Genomic DNA, 12,654 nt, shown 5'->3' on the forward strand with positions numbered 1-12,654 from the left:
GTGTATACTTTCAAATATACTGTAACCCATTTACAGTTTCTTTTTCTGTCTGAATCTGTCTGTTCTGTGTATCAGTAATCTTTTCTGTCTACATGAACAAAACTTAAACCCATCATGTGATTTTTTAATTCATGACACGTTGGTGGACTTGCTCTGGCAGGGCTTGGGCTGGTGGCTCATGCCTACAGGCAGTGGCTGGGAGATGCATCTCTGTACCATGATGAACATGAGAGACATGAGACTAGGGAGCCACACTTGGTTCCGATTTTGTGTGTTTAGAACCTTTTAAAGCTTTTTCAGGTCTTATATGGATGTAGGCATCAGATATTTGGGAACTATTTGTGGGTGGATTTTTTTTCCTTCTTGCCAGTTCCCAAATAACTGACATGAAGACTTAATATTAATTATAAATGCTCAACAGATATCTCAGGATTATTACTAACTAGCTTTTACAACTTAAATTAACCAATTTCTGTTAATCTATGTGTTGCCATGTGGCACATGGCTTTACCTGTCTTCCAGCATGTCTTGCTCCCTCTGTGTCTCCTGGTGACTCCTCAGACTCCATTCTTCTTCTTTCTAGTGTCCTCTCTGTCTTGCTGTCCTGCGTATACCTCCTGCCTAGCTACTGGCCAGTCAGCTCTTATATTAAACTAATTAGAAGGTGCCTTGGCAAAGACACATCTTCACAGTGCACAAAGATTATTCCATGATATACACCTTTAATCCCAACACTGGAGAGGTAGAGGCAGGTGGATAGCTGACTTTGAGGCAAGCCTGGTCTACAAAGCAAGTTCTAAGACAGCCAGGGCTACAAAGAGAAACCCTGTCTCAAAAAACCCATATATATATATATATATATATATATATATGAATAAATAAAATAGAATAGCAGTACTCTGGGTTACGGATAGTTTGGTGTTAGAGTGAAAATATAATGGCACTTTCAGAGAAAGGGTAGAAGTGACTGGGTTGTACTAGTATCAGATATGGGTTACAAAAGGAATGATGTCTTGGGGAAAGATAGTCAGATGGGTAATACTGTTGATATGATGATAAACGGATGTGTGTTATGTTTTATATCTCTCTCTGAGCTTATTTTATTTTTGTAGTGACTAAGGAATGGAGATATAAAGTCTAAATTGGAGGGTAGAGCAGAAGATGTGGTGAAAGGAGGAATAGATAACACTAAGAATGTATGAAAAGCCTTATGGAAATCAACTGTGTATAAAAGTCTTCTGAAGCCCCCAAAATAATACAGGTTATTGAAGTTGCTCTTGGTTCCCCACAAAAATTTATGGTAAGAACTTATATTACTCAGGGTCCATTAGAGGAACAGAACTTGCAGAATGAATACAGGCACACAGGCACACAGACACACACACACACACACACACACACACACACACACACACACACACGTTTTTGTTTTCTTTTGGAAGATTTGTTTTTATTATTAAACTTTCTTTTTATTATTCTTTGTGTTTTTCATATTATTCACCTCCATTCCATTCATTTCTCGTCCCTCTGTAGCTGCCCTTTGCCCTTGCAACCTCCCCCACAAATAAAATAAAATAAGATTTAATAGAAAAAAAGAAAAGTAAAAAGAAAAATCTCATCATGGAAGCTGTAATGTGATACAGTGAGTCACTCAGAAAACCCTTTCATCCATGTATCTTTACTTTCAAGTGTTCATTGTAAAGAATCATTGGTCTGGTTTGAAGCTTCTGGCTTCCGCTACACTATCGATGCTGGATCCTCACTGGAACTCCTCTTGTATATCCTGTAGTTGCTCTGTGTCATAGAGATCCTGCAGCTTCAGGACTGCAGGAATCTGCCTCTTCATGTACTTCTGCAGATCATAGATGGGGTGGGTGTTGGGGTGGGCCAACTCATAACCCTGGTTCTGGGTCTGGGTAGTTACAGAGTTGATCAGCCCATCCTTGTCTTCACCACAGGGGTAAGCTCTTTAGCATTGCCCTTGCTAGTTCACCCCTTGCAACCATGAGCAAGGGATGGGGCCAGTTCTTCTGCTTTCATACCTTCAGGGCAAGCTCTCTTAAGTTGCACAGATGAGGTATAGGGGCCACTGAGTGCTGCAGCTGGTGAGGGTCAGGGACAGCTCTCCTGCTCTTGTGACCTCAGGGCCAACTCTCTCAACTGGCATAGGTGATGAGGAGTTGGGGGGTATTTACCCTGCCCACACCACCATATGGTAGATGAGGGGTCGAACCAGATCTCCCATGCTCATATTCTTGGGTGGCTGACCAGTGCCCTGGTTAACAGGACTAGCTCTGCTGTGCTGCCCAGATGAGGTGCAGTGCCCACTTTCCTGAGTGTTGCAGCTGGTAAAGGGGAGGGTCAGCTCCCTTATAAGCTGGAGGCTGTAGAGGGAAGGGGGAGGGCATCTTTTTCTATCCCCTACCACCACACTGCAGACAAAGAAAACAGTACCAGCTTTGTCTCTTTCACACCCTCAGGACCAGCTCACCAGAGTCCCTGTCTACAGAGTCAACTTTACTGTGCTGCCCAGGTGAGATGCTGGGCCTGTTTTGCCAAGTACTGCAGCTTGTGAGGGGTTGGGTCAGGTCTCTCACCTCCTACAGGAATTGAGGAGCAAGGGAAAGAGGTCATCTTTCCCTCACCTATGCTACCACATGGCAGACAAGAGGGGCATGACCTGCTCCCCCATTGTCACACCATCAGGGCCAGCTCACCTATGCTCCTGTAAACAGAGTCAGCTCTATTGTGCTGCCCAGGTGAGGTGTAGAAACATCTGTCTTGAGTGCTTCAGCCTGTAAGGGGCAGGACTAGTTCCTCCTAGTGTTGCAGTCAGTGAGGGGTGGGGCCAACTCTATGCAACCCCCTCCTCTCTGACTTTGGTGGTATCAGGAGCCTTGGACATCAACATAGACCATGGCTGCATCAGGACCATTGAACCCAGACGTAGACCTGGGTAGCCAGCCCAGGCCCAGACATCATCATGGCCCTGGGTAGCAATCAAGCCACACACCTCAGCCTGCTCCTCACCTCTTTCTCCTCTTCAGAAATGCCTCTGTCTGAAGGACATGAACCATTCTGTCTCTCTCCCATACCACACCATATATTTGCTCACCATAATAGTGTCTGTCAGCCTTGTGGTGATGTGTGGCCCATGTTTTCTCCTCAAAGCCTGGGGTGGACTGCCCAGGGCCGGTGTGTGTGATTCTTTGCCCTGCCAGTCCGTCATGGCACTGGGCAGAAACAAGCTTCCTCCTTGGAGCCCAGGTCGGTCCCACTCAGGCTGCATGTGGGCATATACACTGATCTTATGGAGACATTTTCTGAATTGAGGTTCCCTCCTCTAAGATGACTTTAATCTGTGTCAAGGTGACATAAAAACCAGCTGGCATATCTGAAGAGAGTAAGTGACTGAGACTAGGTAGAATAATGTATATAGGAAATGAAGGGTTCAAGAAAATAGGATACACATATTAATATTTATTAGGATGGTTTATGGCCTGTGATCGAGCTAGTCCAACAATGGCTGTCAACCAATGGAAGGTCCAAGAATCCAGTAGTCATTCAGTTTATGAGGCTGAATGTCTCAACTGGTCTTCAGCATATGCCAGAATCCTGAAGGAGTACAGTAAAGAAGTGGACTTGCCAGCAAGATCAAGCGGGCAAAGAGAGTAAGTTTCCTTATTCCATGTCCTTTACATAGGCTGCTAACAGAAGGTATGGCCAGATTAAAGGTAGAGCTTCCTATTTAAAAAGATATGGATTAAAGTTGGATCTTTCCACTTCAACAGATCTGGGTTAAAGATGTATCTTCCATCTCAAAAGATCCAGATTAAAAGTGAGTCTTCCCTCTTTAAACTATTTAAGTAAGAAAAAAAAAACTCTCATAGGCAAATGTAGCCAATTGAGTTTTAGTTAATTCCAGATGTAGTTAAATTGACAACCAAGAATAGTCATTGCAAGCCTACTCCTGTTGATTGTGACACACAATAATCATATTTCCTTATGTCTTGCTTAATTTTCAAATAAAACAATAATTATGGTAACATGATACAACTATCTCATGTACACTTTCAAATATTTTATATATTTTAACTAGGCCATAATTATGCCTAACATGATATAACTACCTCTCATACATTTGCAAACACATTATAAATTTTAGAAGAGGTGGCAATGTCCATTGAAGAACATTCTTTAGGTATCTCAAATTTCAACGTGTCAAACACTGATATTCTCTTAAATGATTTTACATTACATGATAAAGAAATCAAGGAAAGGAAATAGAATTATCTATACAAACACATTCTTAGCAAACTATGACAGAAACACTCATATCGACTATAATCCCCATTTCTGCAAGTGGCCACATGGCCTTAGCTGGTATTTATAACTACTGTCCTTTACTACCCATTCTGTAGTTCCTCTGCCCTAAGCAGCAAGCACCTCAGCAGGTCTTGGCTCTTTCCTGGGGGAGTGACCCACACCTCCATTCCTGGAGGGCCTGGGTCTTTGTCATCCTGCCTGGATTAGGTTGTTGTAGTTTCCCATTGACTTAATCACAGGACACGGTAGAGACAAAAGACACCCTGAAGGATCCCGGTCACTCCAGACATAATATTCTTACTTCCACTGTGAAGAAGCAATCCAATTCCCCCTTGTAATCTGGATCAATCATCACTCATAACACTGTTGTTCTTTTCTTAGTCTGTTGGCTTAAGACCATCAGAAGCCCAAAGTGGCCAGTGGGAAGTCTGAGGTTCCCATTTAATAGAATGTTTGTTATGGCTCCTGGCAGGAGTGCTCCCCACTCTGGAACCGAAACTTCTAGGCTAGAACTTGAAGCAAACAGCTTCCTAGGGAGTCACTAGAGATGATAGTGAATGGAACTTTCCCCTTTTCCACCACTTATTTCCTGGATCCATGGATTCTGGTTATGGGAGAAATTGTACCACATATTGGACAGCTACTTGAAGCATATACCACCTTCTAAAGAACCTTGCTCGTGATTAATTGGAGCTGTAACTATGTCTTTAAAAGGTCATTCCACCTTTCTATCAGGCCAAGTGCTTCAGGACTGTGGGAACCACGGTAAGATCAGTAAGGAAGTGGTCCAATGTAGTCAACCTGACACCAGGTTCCTGGCTTGCCACCCTGGGTCATATCTGGGGCTCAGTGTTGGTCTCAATTGTTGGAAGATCTGGAACTCAGCAGCATCTGTAGCCAGACAAACCTTGAGGAATGGAAGTCCATATTGTTGCACCTATTCATAATCCCCATCTCTGCCACCATGACACCTTTGTTTATGTGCCCATTGAGCAATGACAGGGATGACCAAGGAAAGAGCCTAGTTGTCCAGAAAACAGGTCATCCTATTTACATGACTTCAAACTCCTCTCTAAAGTCACTTTTTGATGACTATTTAGAGGGGACACAAGTATCTTCATATCCTTTTCCTGTTTGGAGAGATATATCCACACACTTCTTCCATAGATGCTTTCTTATCAATTTTCCAATCATGCTCTTTCCAAGTCCCTGACCACCAGTCAGTCCATTGGCTACAGCCCATAAATTAGTGAACAATCACACATCTGGGCATTTCTCCTTCCAAAAAAAAATATATATATATGACCATGTGTACTGCTTGAAGTTAGGCCCACTGTGAAGATTTCCCTGTGTTAGTGTCTTTCAAGGTTGTCCCAGAAAGGGATTGTAATGCTGCAGCTGTCCACTTCTGGTGCCCAAATAATGCACAGAACCATCAGTAAATTGGACCCTACTCTTCTCTTCCTCAGTCAACACATCATAGGACACATCCCATGAGGCTATAAGTGCATATTTGACAACAGACAGAATAAGAAACTTTGGCATTTGGGCAACTCCTTCATATAACTTACTGGTTTTCAATATATGCAGGGATCCTGAAGAAGTAAGCTCTAGTGAAAGAATGGACTTGCCAGTGAGAGAGAGAGCAAGCAGGCAAAGAGCAAGCTTCGTTCTTCCACATCCTTTATCTGGCAATTAGAACCATGTGTGGCCCAGATTAAAGGTGGATCTTCCCACCTAAAAAGATACAGATTAAAAGTGGGTCTTCCTACTTCAAATGATTTAATTAAGAAAAATAAATCCTTCACAAGTTAACCTAGTCATTGGGGTTTTAGTTAAGTCAAGATATAGTCAAGTTTCCAACCAAGAAGAGCCATCACAGACCTTGTTGCTGAAAATGTCACACACTTGGATTATAGGGTAAGAAGAAATCAAGTTACTGTTGACCAGAAAGTTTTCTCTATGATGACTAGCTTTCATAGTACTAGAAGGTGCTATGCAGGCTCCTGGGGTTAAAAAAATCATTAAGGGCCTTATCCAGCTGTGAATCTTAGGAATTTTATAATTATGGGCATGACAAGATCTTCCCATGAGAATGACCATCGTTTTCTGACTGCATTTGAAGCTACACAAGGGGAAACATATACCTGGTACTTTAAATATGGCCAAGAACCTGTGACTGGGATGTTCATGGGTTACAGGGATGAAGTTACTATTTTTAAGTAGCTAAATGAACATAGCATTTAACTTCTCTTTACATTTTTAACTTATACCCATAGATTATTACTACTCTCAGACCTTATGAGAGAAGTTTCTTGTTTCAATGAGTGGAAATTACTGTGAAATTCACTACTTGTAGGTTATATTTCATCCAAGATTAGGATAGAACTTATCAAGAACACTTATTGTTCTAGATATTCATTATAATATCTCAAGCAATTTAAAATTTTATAGGAGAAAAGAGAGCCAACAATATATGTGGAGCAAGAGTTACAAATAAAAGGGCAAAAACAAGCTTGCTTATCAAACTTTAAAATCATTTGTAGTGTCCTTAGAAAATGATATAATAATCTGAGGTGAGGTCTTAAATTAAACACTTCTAACAAATGCCAATGTGATGCCAATTTTAATGATTTTAGAGGCCAACTTTGAGTTGAGAACCAAGAGTAGAGATACTATAGAGAATTAGAAAATAAAAGTTATGATACAAGACAAAATATAAATGCAATTCATTTGCGGTTACTGTTCTACTACTTGTGGTGATATATTGTGTACTCTAACAAAGATTGCTTGAGGATCAGAGGGCAGAGTCAGCCACTAGATTAGACATAGAGGCCAGACAGTGGTGGCACACACCCTTAATCCTATCAACTCAGGAGGCAGAGATCCATCTGGATCTCTGTGAGTTCAAGGCCACAATGGAAACAGAGCCAGGCAGTGGTGCCACACACCTTTAATCCCAGTACTGGGAAGCACACACGAATTTAATTCCAGGAAGTGACTGCAGGGTGGAGAAAGGTAGATAAGGCATGAAGAAACAGGAACTAAGGCAGTTCAGCTGAGACCCTTTTTCGTGAAGACTCAGAGGATTTCAGAGGATTTGTGGAGTTGGTGAGGTAATAGGTGGTGGCTGTGGCTTGCTCTGCTTCTCTCATATTTCAGCTTTCACCCCAATATCTGACTTATTATTATTATTATTATTATTATTATTATTAAAGACCTTTTAAGATTCGTGTTACAACTACTATTTTTCTATATTTTTGTTAGGTGTTCAATTGTACTCAATCTACCTTTACTTGACAGTCTAGCTACAGAATCTGGGAGAGGGAGCCAAACATGGATGTAAGGAGTATGGGAGCTTCATTACATACAACGTTATGAAGGACACAGTGCTCCTTTTCTTTCATTCCGGCATGAACAGCTATTTCCATAGCCTCGCACTTCTCTGGTGTACTTGTCCATCTGGTGCACTCTTTCTCCACTTTGGCTGCATTTTATGCTGCTGCGTATTTGAGGGAAACTCATTTGGTAGGAGAGAAAGAATTTAATTTATCAAATCCTGGTGAATTTTTACTGATATGTGTCTGATCCTTTGAAGGCATTTGACTTTGGGGAGCAGGATTGCTTATTTTTAACCATGCATGATTATTTGAATGTGGCTAACTTTCCTAATCTCCATAAGCAATTTCATAGATCACCTCCTATATGAATGGCAGGTATAATATTTATTCTCCTTATGTTCTATAGACATCCCTCAGAAGGGATTAGAAAAATCATTGTTATTATTATACTTTAATATACTTTAATTATATATACTTATATATACAATTAATATACTTTCTTATATTAATAGTGTGGTGGAAGTTAATGTTTTATAATCTCTTATTCTTCATACATAAATTGTACACTTAGCAACATAATTTTTAAAAAATTCATAGTTTTTGGTGAAAAATTATGTATATTTTTGTATTTTATTTTAAGTTTTCCCAGAATATCCATCATTTATTACTTGTGTTATTGTTTTCATGTTTTATCTTTCCCTCTCTCTCTTTCTCTCTCCCTCTCTCTTTCTCTTCCTGTGTGTGTGATGTTTTTGTTCATGTGGATCTGTGCATGTATATTTACACACGTGAATACATGTATATGGCAGCCAGAAGTTGGAATAGGATGTCTTCTTATATCACTCTGCACCTTATTATTTGAGGCAAGGTCTCTCCCTGAAGTTCAGGTTTATCTAGGCTAACTGGGTGACGAGACCCAGGAAATGGCTGTCCTCTCCTTCCCAGCACTGGGATTACATGCACTTACCTACTGAATCTTGCTTCTTGCTTTTAAAATTTTACTAATGGTGCTAAGTATTCAAATTCAGGTCCTCACATTTGTGTGACAAGTTCTTAACAAACTGGACCATATCCTCAGTCCACATGCTGCTCTTTTCACTTCCAGAAATTCTTCCAAATCTTCCTAGAATAACTCACGATTCCTAGGTGTTGTGTACGTATGCAGTCTGCCATACAAACAGTATGTCTAGCTATGGTTCTGTGTCAGGAGTCTTCTAAATCGACAGAAACTCTATCTTTGCCCCTTTGTTTGGGAAAACCTTAGTTGCTGACCTGTGACAAAACCTTTGCAAAATCTCAAGACTGTATTTTAACTTATAAAGCAATCAGGAGGGTTCATCTCACATTAACATCATTATTTTACAAGCATCAAAGAGACTCTCCCTTTACTCTCTGAGAGATGGCTTTGCTTGTCTGCTGAGAATTGGCTAATAGTTTATGGGTATAGTTCCACCGAGCCTTTTAAGAAAGGACTTCTCATTATTTTCAGTTTTGGCGTTTCCAAGAACATTATCATCTAGTATTTCATTGGAAATAGTTGAGCTTATTCCAAGCTTCCTAGCCAGGACTCTGGATCAAAATAGATAAGGGAAAATGAAACTGAGGCTTTTACCATGCATAACTTATTGAAAATAGAGAGTGTGCTCTGTAGGCATCCTGTGTGAACATACGAGCATATCATGCCTATTTACATTTGGAGATGTTAGATACCACTTTTGTAAAACAACACTGTGCAATATTATCTGAAATAAGTTAATTTTTCTTAAACTTTATTCTTCTCCAATTAATTTATTGTTATTCATGGCCCTATAAGGTAAGTTACTACCAAATCTTTTTCATTTGACAGTTAGTTATTTAGAAAACATATATAACAAAAATGCCATAGCATCCTAGGCAGTTATCCGGAAGAAACAATGGATGCTCTCTCAAGACTCCTAATTTAAACAGTTAAACAACTTAGATAATACTTTATTTTTGTAGTAACTATTAAGTTTTCTGGCTGAGTATTGTCTTTATGATTTCGGTCTTGTTTTTCTGCATTCATAATTGCTTGCTTGTTCTCTTCCACCATTTCCACCCTTTTAGTTTTACTGAATTGAGAGAAATAGTTTTTAAAATGAATTATTATTTTACATTTGCTTAGGTTTCCTAGACCCAGGGAAGACATATGAACTCATTTCACCCTATGCATATGCGAGTGGAGTCTGATATGCATATCTGAAGCAGAATCCATAGAAAACCAAGTGAGTGTGGCAGCAGACCCAGGCAGCAAAGCAGTGGAAGGGGAACATCCCAGAACTGCCACCAGTGTGCCAGGGTGGTGTGCACCATGGAAGAGGATAACAATGATATTTATCTGTGGTCTCCCATTTACTATTGCATAAAGTTAACACCAAATCACATTGACACCTTTATGTGATGTTACCTGACCAGTTGGGAAAGCCAGATTCCATATCTTTGGAGTCAGCAGATGCAAGCTAATAGCCTTCTGTTTGCCTGTCTCTTGGCTGTCTAGGATCTTACAAGTCTCTTTCATCAGCAGAGGCCCCTTTTGGAAGGTGAGTGGTGTGCAGAGTGACAGCAGGCTGTCGTCTGAGGGTCTGAGAAGCCTGAGGCTGCCAGAATGCTTTGTATCCTTTTCCAGTCACCAACTCATCCTCTTTTCTCTAAGGTCCTCGAAGACTCCCTTTTCTTTTCTTTTCTTTCTTTTTTTTTTTTTTTTTGGTTTTTCGAGACAGGGTTTCTCTGCGTAGCTTTGCGCGCCTTTCCTGGAGCTCACTTGGTAGCCCAGGCTGGCCTGGAACTCACAGAGATCCGCCTGGCTCTGCCTCCCGAGTGCTGGGATTAAAGGCATGCGCCACCACCGCCAGGCTGAAGACTCCCTTTTCTTAATCCCTTCATCCACTCCAACTTCCAGGTTTCACTTCGTGTTTCATATTGTGGAGTAGCCAAAGCACCCACTGGGTGGGAGGTGGGGTGCTGTGATGGCCTTTTCTAGATCTTTCTGGAGATCTTTCACTGATTGTCTTGATAATCATTTATTTGTCTAAATTCTTTGACTACTTTCCTTGTTTTTTAAGAACCTCATTACACTGCAGAATTTAGGCAGAGTTCCTTGCAGGGTCAAATGGATACAAAGGAGCATCCTTGAGCTAACTGATATCTTTCCCATAACATTTGAAAGGGTGCAGATTGAAACCCACCCTGGCAAACCCACACTGAATGACAGAAATGTTAGTAAAACCGGAGCGTCTGAACAGAGCTTCAAATGCATATTTTCGTTAAAATAACTTTTACTTTTTTCAAAAGATAAAAGGAATGCATTTTTATTACACAAAATTAAATAACAAGACACAATATTTATCTCTTTTTTCTTTCACCTTACCCCCTTCCTCACATGTGATGAATTCATAAAATTTAGGCTTTTCTTAAATCTTGTCCTAAGGCTAATGAAAGTTTATTTGTGGTTTTGCATGGAGTGGACCGGAATATATACTGAATAGCTAAGCACTGCGTCTTCTGGACTTTCAGAACACAAATGATCTCAGGTGCTTCTGTGATGTTTGCTTCCAGGCAGCTAGCATAGCACTTGCTTGCTTTCCTTACTGCCTTGTCGCCCCGTCCCTCTGGGCAGGATCTGATGACAGTTCTTCTGACAGAGGTGCCAATCGCACACTCAATGTTCCACCTCCCGAGACCGCCCAGATCTTTTCCTCTTGCTGAACAGGCCACATTCAGTGTCACAGGAAAGAGGTGGGTGTCTCTGCCTGTTGAGCAAGCTCAATTTCAAGTCTTGAGGGGAGAATTTCACAGCAGGCAAGTGAAGCAGTTTTATTGCCTCTATTTTCAGAATCTCTTTTAAAATTACAATAATACAGCCATGAAGCATATAAGGAAAGACAATCTTTGTGGAATAAAATGGAGCTTTTATCCTTTATACCAAAAATACAGGTAAAGGAGACACTTTGTTCTTAAGGTTCATTTTCCAATTCTAAATTCTACACTTCAGCAAAAGTTGCATTCTTCTGGAATAGAAAGAAATGCTTGTATAAAATAACTCTATAAATATTAGACTCATTCAGGTCTATAGTTCCTTATGATTCATCATTTTTTGCAACCATGTGATGAATCTTTCATTTCCCCAAATGCATTTTGAAGATTCTAGGGAAAGTAATGACTGTTTTTGTATTCAATAAGATTTTTTAATTGTAAGTTTACTGTGTACTTCTCATTGATTATTGAGTGTTTTAGTTGAGGTTTCTATTACTGTGAGGAGACACCATGACCACAACAACTCTTATAAAGGAACTATTTAACTGAGGTGGCTTACATTTTTAGAGGTTTAGTCCATTATAGTGCAACATAGTAGTGTGCTGGCAGATATGGTATTGGAGAAGTAGCTGAGAATCCTACATATTATTTTGCAGGCAACAGGACGTGGTCTGTCTCACTGGGCATGGCTTAAGCATATATGAGACCTCAAAGGCTGTTCTACAGTGACATTTCCTCCAAGACCTCACATATTCCAACAAGGCCACATACTGCCTTTGGGGACCATTGTCTTTCAAACCAACACATTCCACTCCCTGGTCCTCAAAGGATTATAGCCATATCATAATGCAAAAATGCATTCAGTCCAACTTCAACATCCCCATAGTCTATAACAGTATCAAACTGAATCTAGTTTTCTTTCTCCCTTTAGCAGAAATGTCTATTCCAGTAAGTTTTTATTTCAACACATTTCTGATCTCAACCTAAAATCAATGTCTATTAATTACAACTGTTAATTACAATGTTACAGAGTGCTATTATTTATAATCACAGGGATTCAAGCAAAACCCCAGGAAATTATTAAAGTATATATAACATTCCTACAACAGGCATGTTCAATTCTTTTCCCACTCTCTCATGGATGTTAGTAACATAACCTTCATAATTGTGTTGTAATGTTTGTGTTATAGGAGTTTTAAACCTAGTACCTCAATGC

This window comes from Peromyscus maniculatus, chromosome 3, assembly GCF_049852395.1.
Source record: "Peromyscus maniculatus bairdii isolate BWxNUB_F1_BW_parent chromosome 3, HU_Pman_BW_mat_3.1, whole genome shotgun sequence".
Taxonomy (NCBI): domain Eukaryota; kingdom Metazoa; phylum Chordata; class Mammalia; order Rodentia; family Cricetidae; genus Peromyscus; species Peromyscus maniculatus.